The following is a 19,843-nucleotide window of genomic DNA, read 5'->3' as shown; positions in this document are numbered from 1 at the left end:
TTGAAGCCGAATTTCTTCATGAATATTTTCAATTGACCCACCCCCTCACGAAAAAGTTTAAAAAAAGACGAAACACCCCCCTCTTACGAAAAAGTTGAAAAAAGACAAAACACTCCCCCTCACGAAAAAGTTGAAAAAAGATGAAACACCTCCCCCTTACGAAAAATTTTTTGAAGCCGAATTTCTTCATGAAAATTTTCAACTTTTTTGAAGCCGAAATACTTCATGAAAATTTTAAACTTTTTTGAAGCCGAATTTCTTCATGAATATTTTCAACCTTTTTGAAGCCGAATTTCTTCATGAAAATTTTAAACTTTTTTGAAGCCCAAATACTTCATGAAAATTTTCAACTTTTTTAAACCGAATTTCTTCATTAATACTTTCAATTGACCCACCCCCCTCACGAAAAAGTTGAAAAAAGACGAAACACCCCCCCCTTACGAAAAAGTTGAAAAAAGACGAAACACCCCCCCCTTGCGAAAACTTTTTTGAATCCGAATATCTTCATGAAAATTTTCAACTTTTTTGAAGCCCAAATACTTCATAAAAATTTTCAACTTTTTTGAAGCCGAATTTCTTCATGAATATTTTCAATTGACCCACCCCCTCACGAAAAAGTTTAAAAAAAGACGAAACACCCCCCTCTTACGAAAAAGTTGAAAAAAAACGAAACACCCCCCCCTTGCGAAAACTTTTTTGAAGCCGAATTTCTTCATGAAAATTTTCAACTTTTTTGAAGCCCAAATACTTCATGAAAATTTTCAACTTTTTTGAAGCCGAATTTCTTCATGAAGACTTTCAATTGACCCACCCCCCTCACGAAAAATTTGAAAAAAGACGAAACACCCCCTCTTACGAAAAAGTTGAAAAAAGACGAAACACCCCCCCCTTACGAAAAAGTTGAAAAAAGACGAAACATCCCCCCCTTACGAAAAAGTTGAAAAAAGACGAAACACCCCCCCCTTGCGAAAACTTTTTTGAAGCCGAATTACTTCATGAAAATTTTCAACTTTTTTTAAGCCCAAATACTTCATGAAAATTTTCAACTTTTTTGAAGCCAAATTTCTTCATGAATACTTTCAATTGACCCACCCCCTCACGAAAAAGTTGAAAAAAGACGAAACACCCCCCTCTTACGAAAAAGTTGAAAAAAGACGAAACACCCCCCCCTTACGAAAAAGTTGAAAAAAGACGAAACACCCCCCCTTACGAAAAAGTTGAAAAAAGACGAAACACTCCCCCTCACGAAAAAGTTGAAAAAAGATGAAACACCTCCCCCTTACGAAAAATTTTTTGAAGCCGAATTTCTTCATGAAAATTTTCAACTTTTTTGAAGCCGAAATACTTCATGAAAATTTTAAACTTTTTTGAAGCCGAATTTCTTCATGAATATTTTCAACCTTTTTGAAGCCGAATTTCTTCATGAATACTTTCAATTGACCCACCCCCCTCACGAAAAAGTTGAAAAAAGACGAAACACCCCCCCTTACAAAAAAGTTGAAAAAAGACGAAACACCCCCCCTTACGAAAAAGTTGAAAAAAGACGAAACACCCCCCCTCACGAAAAAGTTGAAAAAAGACGAAACACCTCCCCCTTACGAAAACTTTTTTGAAGCCGAATTTCTTCATGAAAATTTTCAACTTTTTTGAAGCCTGAATACTTCATGAAAATTTTCAACTTTTTTGAAGCCGAATTTCTTCATGAATATTTTCAATTGACCCACCCCCCTCACGAAAAAGTTGAAAAAAGACGAAACACCCCCCCTTACGAAAAAGTTGAAAAAAGACAAAACACTCCCCCTCACGAAAAAGTTGAAAAAAGATGAAACACCTCCCCCTTACGAAAAATTTTTTGAAGCCGAATTTCTTCATGAAAATTTTCAACTTTTTTGAAGCCGAAATACTTCATGAAAATTTTAAACTTTTTTGAAGCCGAATTTCTTCATGAATATTTTCAACCTTTTTGAAGCCGAATTTCTTCATGAAAATTTTAAACTTTTTTGAAGCCCAAATACTTCATGAAAATTTTCAACTTTTTTAAAGCCGAATTTCTTCATTAATACTTTCAATTGACCCACCCCCCTCACGAAAAAGTTGAAAAAAGACGAAACACCCCCCCCTTACGAAAAAGTTGAAAAAAGACGAAACACCCCCCCCTTGCGAAAACTTTTTTGAATCCGAATATCTTCATGAAAATTTTCAACTTTTTTGAAGCCCAAATACTTCATAAAAATTTTCAACTTTTTTGAAGCCGAATTTCTTCATGAATATTTTCAATTGACCCACCCCCTCACGAAAAAGTTTAAAAAAAGACGAAACACCCCCCTCTTACGAAAAAGTTGAAAAAAAACGAAACACCCCCCCCTTACGAAAAAGTTGAAAAAAGACGAAACACCCCCCCCTTACGAAAAAGTTGAAAAAATACGAAACACCCCCCCCTTGCGAAAACTTTTTTGAATCCGAATTTCTTCATGAAAATTTTCAACTTTTTTGAAGCCCAAATACTTCATGAAAATTTTAAACTTTTTTGAATCCGAATTTCTTCATGAATACTTTCAATTGACCCACCCCCCTCACGAAAAAGTTGAAAAAAGACGAAACACCCCCCCCTTACGAAAAAGTTGAAAAAAGACGAAACACCCCCCCTTACGAAAAAGTTGAAAAAAGACGAAACACCCCCCCCTTACGAAAAAGTTGAAAAAAGACGAAACACCCCCCCCTTGCGAAAACTTTTTTGAAGCCGAATTACTTCATGAAAATTTTCAACTTTTTTTAAGCCCAAATACTTCATGAAAATTTTCAACTTTTTTGAATCCGAATTTCTTCATGAATACTTTCAATTGACCCACCCCCCTCACGAAAAAGTTGAAAAAAGACGAAACACCCCCCCCCTTACGAAAAAGTTGAAAAAAGACGAAACACCCCCCCCTTGCGAAAACTTTTTTGAAGCCGAATTTCTTCATCAAAATTTTCAACTTTTTTGAAGCCCAAATACTTCATAAAAATTTTCAACTTTTTTGAAGCCGAATTTCTTCATGAATATTTTCAATTGACCCACCCCCTCACGAAAAAGTTTAAAAAAAGACGAAACACCCCCCTCTTACGAAAAAGTTGAAAAAAAACGAAACACCCCCCCCTTACGAAAAAGTTGAAAAAAGACGAAACACCCCCCCCTTACGAAAAAGTTGAAAAAATACGAAACACCCCCCCCTTGCGAAAACTTTTTTGAATCCGAATTTCTTCATGAAAATTTTCAACTTTTTTGAAGCCCAAATACTTCATGAAAATTTTAAACTTTTTTGAATCCGAATTTCTTCATGAATACTTTCAATTGACCCACCCCCCTCACGAAAAAGTTGAAAAAAGACGAAACACCCCCCCCTTACGAAAAAGTTGAAAAAAGACGAAACACCCCCCCTTACGAAAAAGTTGAAAAAAGACGAAACACCCCCCCCTTACGAAAAAGTTGAAAAAAGACGAAACACCCCCCCCTTGCGAAAACTTTTTTGAAGCCGAATTACTTCATGAAAATTTTCAACTTTTTTTAAGCCCAAATACTTCATGAAAATTTTCAACTTTTTTGAATCCGAATTTCTTCATGAATACTTTCAATTGACCCACCCCCCTCACGAAAAAGTTGAAAAAAGACGAAACACCCCCCCCCTTACGAAAAAGTTGAAAAAAGACGAAACACCCCCCCCTTGCGAAAACTTTTTTGAAGCCGAATTTCTTCATCAAAATTTTCAACTTTTTTGAAGCCCAAATACTTCATGAAAATTTTCAACTTTTTTGAAGCCGAATTTCTTCATGAATATTTTCAATTGACCCACCCCCCTCACAAAAAAGTTGAAAAAAGACGAAACACCCCCCTCTTACGAAAAAGTTGAAAAAAGACGAAACACCCCCCCCTTACGAAAAAGTTGAAAAAAGACGAAACACCCCCCCCTTGCGAAAACTTTTTTGAAGCCGAATTACTTCATGAATATTTTCAATTGACCCACCCCCCTCACGAAAAAGTTGAAAAAAGACGAAACACCCCCCCCTTACGAAAAAGTTGAAAAAAGACGAAACACCCCCCCCTTGCGAAAACTTTTTTGAAGCCGAATTACTTCATGAAAATTTTCAACTTTTTTTAAGCCCAAATACTTCATGAAAATTTTCAACTTTTTTGAAGCCGAATTTCTTCATGAATACTTTCAATTGACCCACCCCCCTCACGAAAAAGTTGAAAAAAGACGAAACACCCCCCCTTACAAAAAAGATGAAAAAAGACGAAACACCCCCCTCTCACGAAAAAGTTGAAAAAAGACGAAACACCCCCCCCTTACAAAAAAGTTGAAAAAAGACGAAACACCCCCCCCTTGCGAAAACTTTTTTGAAGCCGAATTTCTTCATGAAAATTTTCAACTTTTTTTAAGCCCAAATACTTCATGAAAATTTTCAACTTTTTTGAAGCCGAATTTCTTGATGAATACTTTCAATTGACCCACCCCCCTCACGAAAAAGTTGAAAAAAGACGAAACACCCCCCCTTACAAAAAAGTTGAAAAAAGACGAAACACCCCCCTCTCACGAAAAAGTTGAAAAAAGACGAAACACCCCCCCCTTACAAAAAAGTTGAAAGAAGACGAAACACGCCCCCCTTGCGAAAACTTTTTTGAAGCCGAATTTCTTCATGAATACTTTCAATTGACCCACCCCCCTCACGAAAAAGTTGAAAAAAGACGAAACACCCCCCCCTTACGAAAAAGTTGAAAAAAGACGAAACACCCCCCCCTTGCGAAAACTTTTTTGAAGCCGAATTTCTTCATGAATACTTTCAACTTTTTTGAAGCCCAAATACTTCATGAAAATTTTCAACTTTTTTGAAGCCGAATTTCTTCATGAAGACTTTCAATTGACCCACCCCCCTCACGAAAAAGTTGAAAAAAGACGAAACACCCCCCTCTTACGAAAAAGTTGACAAAAGACGAAACACCCCCCCCTCACGAAAAAGTTGAAAAAAGACGAAACACCCCCCCCTTACGAAAAAGTTAAAAAAAAGACGAAACACCCCCCCCTTGCGAAAACTTTTTTGAAGCCGAATTTCTTCATGAAAATTTTCAACTTTTTTGAAGCCCAAATACTTCATGAAAATTTTCAACTTTTTTGAAGCCGAATTTCTTCATGAATATTTTCAATTGACCCACCTCCCTCACAAAAAAGTTGAAAAAAGACGAAACACCCCCCTCTTACGAAAAAGTTGAAAAAAGACGAAACACCCCCCCCTTACGAAAAAGTTGAAAAAATACGAAACACCCCCCCCTTACGAAAAAGTTGAAAAAAGACGAAACACCCCCCCCTTGCGAAAACTTTTTTGAATCCGAATATCTTCATGAAAATTTTCAACTTTTTTGAAGCCCAATTACTTCATAAAAATTTTCAACTTTTTTGAAGCCGAATTTCTTCATGAATATTTTCAATTGACCCACCCCCTCACGAAAAAGTTGAAAAAAGACGAAACACCCCCCTCTTACGAAAAAGTTGAAAAAAGACGAAACACCCCCCCCTTACGAAAAAGTTGAAAAAAGACGAAACACCCCCCCCTTACGAAAAAGTTGAAAAAATACGAAACACCCCCCCCTTGCGAAAACTTTTTTGAATCCGAATTTCTTCATGAAAATTTTCAACTTTTTTGAAGCCCAAATACTTCATGAAAATTTTAAACTTTTTTGAATCCGAATTTCTTCATGAATACTTTCAATTGACCCACCCCCCTCACGAAAAAGTTGAAAAAAGACGAAACACCCCCCCCTTACGAAAAAGTTGAAAAAAGACGAAACACCCCCCCTTACGAAAAAGTTGAAAAAAGACGAAACACCCCCCCTTACGAAAAAGTTGAAAAAAGACGAAACACCCCCCCCTTGCGAAAACTTTTTTGAAGCCGAATTACTTCATGAAAATTTTCAACTTTTTTTAAGCCCAAATACTTCATGAAAATTTTCAACTTTTTTGAAGCCGAATTTCTTCATGAATACTTTCAATTGACCCACCCCCCTCACGAAAAAGTTGAAAAAAGACGAAACACCCCCCCTCACAAAAAAGTTGAAAAAAGACGAAACACCCCCCTCTCACGAAAAAGTTGAAAAAAGACGAAACACCCCCCCCTTACAAAAAAGTTGAAAAAAGACGAAACACCCCCCCCTTGCGAAAACTTTTTTGAAGCCGAATTTCTTCATGAAAATTTTCAACTTTTTTGAAGCCCAAATACTTCATGAAAATTTTCAACTTTTTTGAATCCGAATTTCTTCATGAATACTTTCAATTGACCCACCCCCCTCATGAAAAAGTTGAAAAAAGACGAAACACCCCCCCCTTACGAAAAAGTTGAAAAAAGACGAAACACCCCCCCCTTGCGAAAACTTTTTTGAAGCCGAATTTCTTCATGAAAATTTTCAACTTTTTTGAAGCCCAAATACTTCATGAAAATTTTCAACTTTTTTGAAGCCGAATTTCTTCATGAATATTTTCAATTGACCCACCCCCCTCACAAAAAAGTTGAAAAAAGACGAAACACCCCCCTCTTACGAAAAAGTTGAAAAAAGACGAAACACCCCCCCCTTACGAAAAAGTTGAAAAAAGACGAAACACCCCCCCCCTTACGAAAAAGTTGAAAAAAGTCGAAACACCCCCCCCTTGCGAAAACTTTTTTGAATCCGAATATCTTCATGAAAATTTTCAACTTTTTTGAAGCCCAAATACTTCATAAAAATTTTCAACTTTTTTGAAGCCGAATTTCTTCATGAATATTTTCAATTGACCCACCCCCTCACGAAAAAGTTGAAAAAAGACGAAACACCCCCCTCTTACGAAAAAGTTGAAAAAAGACGAAACACCCCCCCCTTACGAAAAAGTTGAAAAAAGACAAAACACCCCCCCCTTACGAAAAAGTTGAAAAAATACGAAACACCCCCCCCTTGCGAAAACTTTTTTGAATCCGAATTTCTTCATGAAAATTTTCAACTTTTTTGAAGCCCAAATACTTCATGAAAATTTTAAACTTTTTTGAATCCGAATTTCTTCATGAATACTTTCAATTGACCCACCCCCCTCACGAAAAAGTTGAAAAAAGACGAAACACCCCCCCCTTACGAAAAAGTTGAAAAAAGACGAAACACCCCCCCTTACGAAAAAGTTGAAAAAAGACGAAACACCCCCCCTTGCGAAAACTTTTTTGAAGCCGAATTACTTCATGAAAATTTTCAACTTTTTTTAAGCCCAAATACTTCATGAAAATTTTCAACTTTTTTGAAGCCGAATTTCTTCATGAATACTTTCAATTGACCCACCCCCCTCACGAAAATGTTGAAAAAAGACGAAACACCCCCCCTTACAAAAAAGTTGAAAAAAGACGAAACACCCCCCTCTCACGAAAAAGTTGAAAAAAGACGAAACACCCCCCCCTTACAAAAAAGTTGAAAAAAGACGAAACACCCCCCCCTTGCGAAAACTTTTTTGAAGCCGAATTTCTTCATGAAAATTTTCAACTTTTTTGAAGCCCAAATACTTCATGAAAACGTTCATCTTTTTTGAAGCCGAATTTCTTCATGAAAATTTTCAACTTTTTTGAAGCCCAAATACTTCATGAAAATTTTCAACTTTTTTGAAGCCGAATTTCTTCATGAAAATTTTCAACTTTTTTGTAGCCGAATTTCTTCATGAATATTTTCAACTTTTTTGAAGCCCAAATACTTCATGAAAATTTTCAACTTTTTTGAAGCCGAATTTCTTCATGAATATTTTCAATTGACCCACCCCCCCTCACGAAAAAGTTGAAAAAAGACGAAACACCCCCCTCTTACGAAAAAGTTGAAAAAAGACGAAACACCCCCCCCTTGCGAAAACTTTTTTGAAGCCGAATTTCTTCATGAATATTTTCAATTGACCCACCCCCCTCACGAAAAAGTTGAAAAAAGACGAAACACCCCCCCTTACGAAAAAGTTGAAAAAAGACAAAACACTCCCCCTCACGAAAAAGTTGAAAAAAGATGAAACACCTCCCCCTTACGAAAAAATTTTTGAAGCCGAATTTCTTCATGAAAATTTTCAACTTTTTTGAAGCCGAAATACTTCATGAAAATTTTAAACTTTTTTGAAGCCGAATTTCTTCATGAATATTTTCAACCTTTTTGAAGCCGAATTTCTTTATGAAAATTTTAAACTTTTTTGAAGCCCAAATACTTCATGAAAATTTTCAACTTTTTTGAAGCCGAATTTCTTCATGAATACTTTCAATTGACCCACCCCCCTCACGAAAAAGTTGAAAAAAGACGAAACACCCCCCCCTTACGAAAAAGTTGAAAAAAGACGAAACACCCCCCCCTTGCGAAAACTTTTTTGAATCCGAATTTCTTCATGAAAATTTTCAACTTTTTTGAAGCCCAAATACTTCATGAAAATTTTCAACTTTTTTGAAGCCGAATTTCTTCATGAAGACTTTCAATTGACCCACCCCCCTCACGAAAAATTTGAAAAAAGACGAAACACCCCCTCTTACGAAAAAGTTGAAAAAAGACGAAACACCCCCCCCTTACGAAAAAGTTGAAAAAAGACGAAACATCCCCCCTTACGAAAAAGTTGAAAAAAGACGAAACACCCCCCCCTTGCGAAAACTTTTTTGAAGCCGAATTACTTCATGAAAATTTTCAACTTTTTTTAAGCCCAAATACTTCATGAAAATTTTCAACTTTTTTGAAGCCGAATTTCTTCATGAATACTTTCAATTGACCCACCCCCTCACGAAAAAGTTGAAAAAAGACGAAACACCCCCCTCTTACGAAAAAGTTGAAAAAAGACGAAACACCCCCCCTTACGAAAAAGTTGAAAAAAGACGAAACACTCCCCCTCACGAAAAAGTTGAAAAAAGATGAAACACCTCCCCCTTACGAAAAATTTTTTGAAGCCGAATTTCTTCATGAAAATTTTCAACTTTTTTGAAGCCGAAATACTTCATGAAAATTTTAAACTTTTTTGAAGCCGAATTTCTTCATGAATATTTTCAACCTTTTTGAAGCCGAATTTCTTCATGAATACTTTCAATTGACCCACCCCCCTCACGAAAAAGTTGAAAAAAGACGAAACACCCCCCCTTACAAAAAAGTTGAAAAAAGACGAAACACCCCCCCTTAAGAAAAAGTTGAAAAAAGACGAAACACCCCCCCTCACGAAAAAGTTGAAAAAAGACGAAACACCTCCCCCTTACGAAAACTTTTTTGAAGCCGAATTTCTTCATGAAAATTTTCAACTTTTTTGAAGCCTGAATACTTCATGAAAATTTTCAACTTTTTTGAAGCCGAATTTCTTCATGAATATTTTCAATTGACCCACCCCCCTCACGAAAAAGTTGAAAAAAGACGAAACACCCCCCCTTACGAAAAAGTTGAAAAAAGACAAAACACTCCCCCTCACGAAAAAGTTGAAAAAAGATGAAACACCTCCCCCTTACGAAAAATTTTTTGAAGCCGAATTTCTTCATGAAAATTTTCAACTTTTTTGAAGCCGAAATACTTCATGAAAATTTTAAACTTTTTTGAAGCCGAATTTCTTCATGAATATTTTCAACCTTTTTGAAGCCGAATTTCTTCATGAAAATTTTAAACTTTTTTGAAGCCCAAATACTTCATGAAAATTTTCAACTTTTTTAAACCGAATTTCTTCATTAATACTTTCAATTGACCCACCCCCCTCACGAAAAAGTTGAAAAAAGACGAAACACCCCCCCCTTACGAAAAAGTTGAAAAAAGACGAAACACCCCCCCCTTGCGAAAACTTTTTTGAATCCGAATATCTTCATGAAAATTTTCAACTTTTTTGAAGCCCAAATACTTCATAAAAATTTTCAACTTTTTTGAAGCCGAATTTCTTCATGAATATTTTCAATTGACCCACCCCCTCACGAAAAAGTTTAAAAAAAGACGAAACACCCCCCTCTTACGAAAAAGTTGAAAAAAAACGAAACACCCCCCCCTTGCGAAAACTTTTTTGAAGCCGAATTTCTTCATGAAAATTTTCAACTTTTTTGAAGCCCAAATACTTCATGAAAATTTTCAACTTTTTTGAAGCCGAATTTCTTCATGAAGACTTTCAATTGACCCACCCCCCTCACGAAAAATTTGAAAAAAGACGAAACACCCCCTCTTACGAAAAAGTTGAAAAAAGACGAAACACCCCCCCCTTACGAAAAAGTTGAAAAAAGACGAAACATCCCCCCCTTACGAAAAAGTTGAAAAAAGACGAAACACCCCCCCCTTGCGAAAACTTTTTTGAAGCCGAATTACTTCATGAAAATTTTCAACTTTTTTTAAGCCCAAATACTTCATGAAAATTTTCAACTTTTTTGAAGCCAAATTTCTTCATGAATACTTTCAATTGACCCACCCCCTCACGAAAAAGTTGAAAAAAGACGAAACACCCCCCTCTTACGAAAAAGTTGAAAAAAGACGAAACACCCCCCCCTTACGAAAAAGTTGAAAAAAGACGAAACACCCCCCCTTACGAAAAAGTTGAAAAAAGACGAAACACTCCCCCTCACGAAAAAGTTGAAAAAAGATGAAACACCTCCCCCTTACGAAAAATTTTTTGAAGCCGAATTTCTTCATGAAAATTTTCAACTTTTTTGAAGCCGAAATACTTCATGAAAATTTTAAACTTTTTTGAAGCCGAATTTCTTCATGAATATTTTCAACCTTTTTGAAGCCGAATTTCTTCATGAATACTTTCAATTGACCCACCCCCCTCACGAAAAAGTTGAAAAAAGACGAAACACCCCCCCTTACAAAAAAGTTGAAAAAAGACGAAACACCCCCCCTTACGAAAAAGTTGAAAAAAGACGAAACACCCCCCCTCACGAAAAAGTTGAAAAAAGACGAAACACCTCCCCCTTACGAAAACTTTTTTGAAGCCGAATTTCTTCATGAAAATTTTCAACTTTTTTGAAGCCTGAATACTTCATGAAAATTTTCAACTTTTTTGAAGCCGAATTTCTTCATGAATATTTTCAATTGACCCACCCCCCTCACGAAAAAGTTGAAAAAAGACGAAACACCCCCCCTTACGAAAAAGTTGAAAAAAGACAAAACACTCCCCCTCACGAAAAAGTTGAAAAAAGATGAAACACCTCCCCCTTACGAAAAATTTTTTGAAGCCGAATTTCTTCATGAAAATTTTCAACTTTTTTGAAGCCGAAATACTTCATGAAAATTTTAAACTTTTTTGAAGCCGAATTTCTTCATGAATATTTTCAACCTTTTTGAAGCCGAATTTCTTCATGAAAATTTTAAACTTTTTTGAAGCCCAAATACTTCATGAAAATTTTCAACTTTTTTAAAGCCGAATTTCTTCATTAATACTTTCAATTGACCCACCCCCCTCACGAAAAAGTTGAAAAAAGACGAAACACCCCCCCCTTACGAAAAAGTTGAAAAAAGACGAAACACCCCCCCCTTGCGAAAACTTTTTTGAATCCGAATATCTTCATGAAAATTTTCAACTTTTTTGAAGCCCAAATACTTCATAAAAATTTTCAACTTTTTTGAAGCCGAATTTCTTCATGAATATTTTCAATTGACCCACCCCCTCACGAAAAAGTTTAAAAAAAGACGAAACACCCCCCTCTTACGAAAAAGTTGAAAAAAAACGAAACACCCCCCCCTTACGAAAAAGTTGAAAAAAGACGAAACACCCCCCCCTTACGAAAAAGTTGAAAAAATACGAAACACCCCCCCCTTGCGAAAACTTTTTTGAATCCGAATTTCTTCATGAAAATTTTCAACTTTTTTGAAGCCCAAATACTTCATGAAAATTTTAAACTTTTTTGAATCCGAATTTCTTCATGAATACTTTCAATTGACCCACCCCCCTCACGAAAAAGTTGAAAAAAGACGAAACACCCCCCCCTTACGAAAAAGTTGAAAAAAGACGAAACACCCCCCCTTACGAAAAAGTTGAAAAAAGACGAAACACCCCCCCCTTACGAAAAAGTTGAAAAAAGACGAAACACCCCCCCCTTGCGAAAACTTTTTTGAAGCCGAATTACTTCATGAAAATTTTCAACTTTTTTTAAGCCCAAATACTTCATGAAAATTTTCAACTTTTTTGAATCCGAATTTCTTCATGAATACTTTCAATTGACCCACCCCCCTCACGAAAAAGTTGAAAAAAGACGAAACACCCCCCCCCTTACGAAAAAGTTGAAAAAAGACGAAACACCCCCCCCTTGCGAAAACTTTTTTGAAGCCGAATTTCTTCATCAAAATTTTCAACTTTTTTGAAGCCCAAATACTTCATAAAAATTTTCAACTTTTTTGAAGCCGAATTTCTTCATGAATATTTTCAATTGACCCACCCCCTCACGAAAAAGTTTAAAAAAAGACGAAACACCCCCCTCTTACGAAAAAGTTGAAAAAAAACGAAACACCCCCCCCTTACGAAAAAGTTGAAAAAAGACGAAACACCCCCCCCTTACGAAAAAGTTGAAAAAATACGAAACACCCCCCCCTTGCGAAAACTTTTTTGAATCCGAATTTCTTCATGAAAATTTTAAACTTTTTTGAAGCCCAAATACTTCATGAAAATTTTAAACTTTTTTGAATCCGAATTTCTTCATGAATACTTTCAATTGACCCACCCCCCTCACGAAAAAGTTGAAAAAAGACGAAACACCCCCCCCTTACGAAAAAGTTGAAAAAAGACGAAACACCCCCCCTTACGAAAAAGTTGAAAAAAGACGAAACACCCCCCCCTTACGAAAAAGTTGAAAAAAGACGAAACACCCCCCCCTTGCGAAAACTTTTTTGAAGCCGAATTACTTCATGAAAATTTTCAACTTTTTTTAAGCCCAAATACTTCATGAAAATTTTCAACTTTTTTGAATCCGAATTTCTTCATGAATACTTTCAATTGACCCACCCCCCTCACGAAAAAGTTGAAAAAAGACGAAACACCCCCCCCCTTACGAAAAAGTTGAAAAAAGACGAAACACCCCCCCCTTGCGAAAACTTTTTTGAAGCCGAATTTCTTCATCAAAATTTTCAACTTTTTTGAAGCCCAAATACTTCATGAAAATTTTCAACTTTTTTGAAGCCGAATTTCTTCATGAATATTTTCAATTGACCCACCCCCCTCACAAAAAAGTTGAAAAAAGACGAAACACCCCCCTCTTACGAAAAAGTTGAAAAAAGACGAAACACCCCCCCCTTACGAAAAAGTTGAAAAAAGACGAAACACCCCCCCCTTGCGAAAACTTTTTTGAAGCCGAATTACTTCATGAATATTTTCAATTGACCCACCCCCCTCACGAAAAAGTTGAAAAAAGACGAAACACCCCCCCCTTACGAAAAAGTTGAAAAAAGACGAAACACCCCCCCCTTGCGAAAACTTTTTTGAAGCCGAATTACTTCATGAAAATTTTCAACTTTTTTTAAGCCCAAATACTTCATGAAAATTTTCAACTTTTTTGAAGCCGAATTTCTTCATGAATACTTTCAATTGACCCACCCCCCTCACGAAAAAGTTGAAAAAAGACGAAACACCCCCCCTTACAAAAAAGATGAAAAAAGACGAAACACCCCCCTCTCACGAAAAAGTTGAAAAAAGACGAAACACCCCCCCCTTACAAAAAAGTTGAAAAAAGACGAAACACCCCCCCCTTGCGAAAACTTTTTTGAAGCCGAATTTCTTCATGAAAATTTTCAACTTTTTTTAAGCCCAAATACTTCATGAAAATTTTCAACTTTTTTGAAGCCGAATTTCTTGATGAATACTTTCAATTGACCCACCCCCCTCACGAAAAAGTTGAAAAAAGACGAAACACCCCCCCTTACAAAAAAGTTGAAAAAAGACGAAACACCCCCCTCTCACGAAAAAGTTGAAAAAAGACGAAACACCCCCCCCTTACAAAAAAGTTGAAAGAAGACGAAACACGCCCCCCTTGCGAAAACTTTTTTGAAGCCGAATTTCTTCATGAATACTTTCAATTGACCCACCCCCCTCACGAAAAAGTTGAAAAAAGACGAAACACCCCCCCCTTACGAAAAAGTTGAAAAAAGACGAAACACCCCCCCCTTGCGAAAACTTTTTTGAAGCCGAATTTCTTCATGAATACTTTCAACTTTTTTGAAGCCCAAATACTTCATGAAAATTTTCAACTTTTTTGAAGCCGAATTTCTTCATGAAGACTTTCAATTGACCCACCCCCCTCACGAAAAAGTTGAAAAAAGACGAAACACCCCCCTCTTACGAAAAAGTTGACAAAAGACGAAACACCCCCCCCTCACGAAAAAGTTGAAAAAAGACGAAACACCCCCCCCTTACGAAAAAGTTAAAAAAAAGACGAAACACCCCCCCCTTGCGAAAACTTTTTTGAAGCCGAATTTCTTCATGAAAATTTTCAACTTTTTTGAAGCCCAAATACTTCATGAAAATTTTCAACTTTTTTGAAGCCGAATTTCTTCATGAATATTTTCAATTGACCCACCTCCCTCACAAAAAAGTTGAAAAAAGACGAAACACCCCCCTCTTACGAAAAAGTTGAAAAAAGACGAAACACCCCCCCCTTACGAAAAAGTTGAAAAAATACGAAACACCCCCCCCTTACGAAAAAGTTGAAAAAAGACGAAACACCCCCCCCTTGCGAAAACTTTTTTGAATCCGAATTTCTTCATGAAAATTTTCAACTTTTTTGAAGCCCAAATACTTCATGAAAATTTTAAACTTTTTTGAATCCGAATTTCTTCATGAATACTTTCAATTGACCCACCCCCCTCACGAAAAAGTTGAAAAAAGACGAAACACCCCCCCCTTACGAAAAAGTTGAAAAAAGACGAAACACCCCCCCTTACGAAATAGTTGAAAAAAGACGAAACACCCCCCCCTTGCGAAAACTTTTTTGAAGCCGAATTACTTCATGAAAATTTTCAACTTTTTTTAAGCCCAAATACTTCATGAAAATTTTCAACTTTTTTGAAGCCGAATTTCTTCATGAATACTTTCAATTGACCCACCCCCCTCACGAAAAAGTTGAAAAAAGACGAAACACCCCCCCTCACAAAAAAGTTGAAAAAAGACGAAACACCCCCCTCTCACGAAAAAGTTGAAAAAAGACGAAACACCCCCCCCTTACAAAAAAGTTGAAAAAAGACGAAACACCCCCCCCTTGCGAAAACTTTTTTGAAGCCGAATTTCTTCATGAAAATTTTCAACTTTTTTGAAGCCCAAATACTTCATGAAAATTTTCAACTTTTTTGAATCCGAATTTCTTCATGAATACTTTCAATTGACCCACCCCCCTCATGAAAAAGTTGAAAAAAGACGAAACACCCCCCCCTTACGAAAAAGTTGAAAAAAGACGAAACACCCCCCCCTTGCGAAAACTTTTTTGAAGCCGAATTTCTTCATGAAAATTTTCAACTTTTTTGAAGCCCAAATACTTCATGAAAATTTTCAACTTTTTTGAAGCCGAATTTCTTCATGAATATTTTCAATTGACCCACCCCCCTCACAAAAAAGTTGAAAAAAGACGAAACACCCCCCTCTTACGAAAAAGTTGAAAAAAGACGAAACACCCCCCCCTTACGAAAAAGTTGAAAAAAGACGAAACACCCCCCCCCTTACGAAAAAGTTGAAAAAAGTCGAAACACCCCCCCCTTGCGAAAACTTTTTTGAATCCGAATATCTTCATGAAAATTTTCAACTTTTTTGAAGCCCAAATACTTCATAAAAATGTTCAACTTTTTTGAAGCCGAATTTCTTCATGAATATTTTCAATTGACCCACCCCCTCACGAAAAAGTTGAAAAAAGACGAAACACCCCCCTCTTACGAAAAAGTTGAAAAAAGACGAAACACCCCCCCCTTACGAAAAAGTTGAAAAAAGACAAAACACCCCCCCCTTACGAAAAAGTTGAAAAAATACGAAACACCCCCCCCTTGCGAAAACTTTTTTGAATCCGAATTTCTTCATGAAAATTTTCAACTTTTTTGAAGCCCAAATACTTCATGAAAATTTTAAACTTTTTTGAATCCGAATTTCTTCATGAATACTTTCAATTGACCCACCCCCCTCACGAAAAAGTTGAAAAAAGACGAAACACCCCCCCCTTACGAAAAAGTTGAAAAAAGACGAAACACCCCCCCTTACGAAAAAGTTGAAAAAAGACGAAACACCCCCCCTTGCGAAAACTTTTTTGAAGCCGAATTACTTCATGAAAATTTTCAACTTTTTTTAAGCCCAAATACTTCATGAAAATTTTCAACTTTTTTGAAGCCGAATTTCTTCATGAATACTTTCAATTGACCCACCCCCCTCACGAAAATGTTGAAAAAAGACGAAACACCCCCCCTTACAAAAAAGTTGAAAAAAGACGAAACACCCCCCTCTCACGAAAAAGTTGAAAAAAGACGAAACACCCCCCCCTTACAAAAAAGTTGAAAAAAGACGAAACACCCCCCCCTTGCGAAAACTTTTTTGAAGCCGAATTTCTTCATGAAAATTTTCAACTTTTTTGAAGCCCAAATACTTCATGAAAATTTTCAACTTTTTTGAAGCCGAATTTCTTCATGAATATTTTCAATTGACCCACCCCCCTCACGAAAAAGTTGAAAAAAGACGAAACACCCCCCTCTTACGAAAAAGTTGAAAAAAGACGAAACACCCCCCCTTACGAAAAAGTTGAAAAAAGACGAAACACCCCCCCCTTGCGAAAACTTTTTTGAATCCGAATTTCTTCATGAAAATTTTCAACTTTTTTGAAGCCCAAATACTTCATGAAAATTTTCAACTTTTTTGAAGCCGAATTTCTTCATGAAGACTTTCAATTGACCCACCCCCCTCACGAAAAATTTGAAAAAAGACGAAACACCCCCTCTTACGAAAAAGTTGAAAAAAGACGAAACACCCCCCCCTTACGAAAAAGTTGAAAAAAGACGAAACACCCCCCCCTTACGAAAAAGTTGAAAAAAGACGAAACACCCCCCCTCACCAAAAAGTTGAAAAAAGATGAAACACCTCCCCCTTACGAAAAGTTTTTTGAAGCCGAATTTCTTCATGAAAATTTTCAACTTTTTTGAAGCCTAAATACTTCATGAAAATTTTAAACTTTTTTGAAGCCGAATTTCTTCATGAATATTTTCAACCTTTTTGACGCCGAATTTCTTCATGAAAATTTTAAACTTTTTTGAAGCCCAAATACTTCATGAAAATTTTCAACTTTTTTGAATCCGAATTTCTTCATGAATACTTTCAATTGACCCACCCCCCTCACGAAAAAGTTGAAAAAAGACGAAACACCCCCCTCTTACGAAAAAGTTGAAAAAAGACGAAACACCCCCCCCTTACGAAAAAGTTGAAAAAAGACGAAACACCCCCCCCCTTTACGAAAAAGTTGAAAAAAGACGAAACACCCCCCCCTTGCGAAAACTTTTTTGAATCCGAATTTCTTCATGAAAATTTTCAACTTTTTTGAAGCCCAAATACTTCATGAAAATTTTCAACTTTTTTGAAGCCGAATTTCTTCATGAATACTTTCAATTGACCCACCCCCTCACGAAAAAGTTGAAAAAAGACGAAACACCCCCCTCTTACGAAAAAGTTGAAAAAAGACGAAACACCCCCCCCTTACGAAAAAGTTGAAAAAAGACGAAACACCCCCCCTTACGAAAAAGTTGAAAAAAGACGAAACACCCCCCCTCACGAAAAATTTAAAAAAAGACGAAACACCTCCCCCTCACGAAAACTTTTTTGAAGCCGAATTTCTTCATGAAAATTTTCAACTTTTTTGAAGCCTAAATACTTCATGAAAATTTTCAACTTTTTTGAAGCCGAATTTCTTCATGAATATTTTCAATTGACCCACCCCCCTCACGAAAAAGTTGAAAAAAGACGAAACACCCCCCTCTTACGAAAAAGTTGAAAAAAGACGAAACACCCCCCCCTTACGAAAAAGTTGAAAAAAGACGAAACACCCCCCCTTACGAAAAAGTTGAAAAAAGACGAAACACCCCCCCCTTACGAAAAAGTTGAAAAAAGACGAAACAGCCCCCCCTTGCGAAAACTTTTTTGAATCCGAATTTCTTCATGAAAATTTTCAACTTTTTTGAAGCCCAAATACTTCATGAAAATTTTCAACTTTTTTGAAGCCGAATTTCTTCATGAAGACTTTCAATTGACCCACCCCCCTCACGAAAAAGTTGAAAAAAGACGAAACACCCCCTCTTACGAAAAAGTTGAAAAAAGACGAAACACCCCCCCCTCACGACAAAGTTGAAAAAAGACGAAACACCCCCCCCTTGCGAAAACTTTTTTGAAGCCGAATTACTTCATGAAAATTTTCAACTTTTTTTAAGCCCAATAACTTCATGAAAATTTTCAACTTTTTTGAAGCCGAATTTCTTCATGAATACTTTCAATTGACCCACCCCCCTCACGAAAAAGTTGAAAAAAGACGAAACACCCCCCCTCACGAAAAAGTTGAAAAAAGATGAAACACCTCCCCCTTACGAAAACTTTTTTGAAGCCGAATTTCTTCATGAAAATTTTCAACTTTTTTGAAGCCGAAATACTTCATGAAAATTTTTAACTTTTTTGAAGCCGAATTTCTTCATGAATATTTTCAACCTTTTTGAAGCCGAATTTCTTCATGAAAATTTTAAACTTTTTTGAAGCCCAAATACTTCATGAAAATTTTCAACTTTTTTGAAGCCGAATTTCTTCATGAATACTTTCAATTTACCCACCCCCCTCACGAAAAAGTTGAAAAAAGACGAAACACCCCCCTCTCACGAAAAAGTTGAAAAAAGACGAAACACCCCCCCCCTTACGAAAAAGTTGAAAAAAGACGAAACACCCCCCCGTGCGAAAACTTTTTTGAAGCCGAATTTCTTCATGAAAATTTTCAACTTTTTTGAAGCCTAAATACTTCATGAAAATTTTCAACTTTTTTGAAGCCGAATTTCTTCATGAATATTTTCAATTGACCCACCCCCCTCACGAAAAAGTTGAAAAAAGACGAAACACCCCCCTCTTACGAAAAAGTTGAAAAAAGACGAAACACCCCCCCCTTACGAAAAAGTTGAAAAAAGACGAAACACCCCCCCCTTACGATAAAGTTGAAAAAAGATGACACACCCCCCCCTTGCGAAAACTTTTTTGAATCCGAATTTCTTCATGAAAATTTTCAACTTTTTTGAAGCCCAAATACTTCATGAAAATTTTCAGCTTTTTTGAAGCCGAATTTCTTCATGAAAATTTTAAACTTTTTTGAAGCCGAATTTCTTCATGAAAATTTAAAACATTTTTGAAGCCCAAATACTTCATGAAAATTTTCAACTTTTTTGAAGCCGAATTTCTTCATGAATATTTTCAATTGACCCACCCCCCCTCACGAAAAAGTTGAAAAAAGACGAAACACCCCCCTCTTACGAAAAAGTTGAAAAAAGACGAAACACCCCCCCTTACGAAAAAGTTGAAAAAAGACGAAACACCCCCCCCTTACGAAAAAGTTGAAAAAAGACGAAACAACCCCCCCTCGCGAAAACTTTTTTGAAGCCGAATTTCTTCATGAAAATTTTCAACTTTTTTGAAGCCCAAATACTTCATGAAAATTTTCAACTTTTTTGAAGCCGAATTTCTTCATGAATACTTTCAATTGACCCACCCCCCTCACGAAAAAGTTGAAAAAAGACGAAACTCCCCCCTCTTACGAAAAAGTTGAAAAAAGACGAAACACCCCCCCCCCTTACGAAAAAGTTGAAAAAAGACGAAACACCCCCCCCTTGCGAAAACTTTTTTTAAGCCGAATTTCTTCATGAAAA

This window comes from Labrus mixtus, unplaced genomic scaffold, assembly GCF_963584025.1.
Source record: "Labrus mixtus unplaced genomic scaffold, fLabMix1.1 SCAFFOLD_26, whole genome shotgun sequence".
NCBI classification, from domain to species: domain Eukaryota; kingdom Metazoa; phylum Chordata; class Actinopteri; order Labriformes; family Labridae; genus Labrus; species Labrus mixtus.
Note: the sequence above shows the minus strand (reverse complement) of the source record.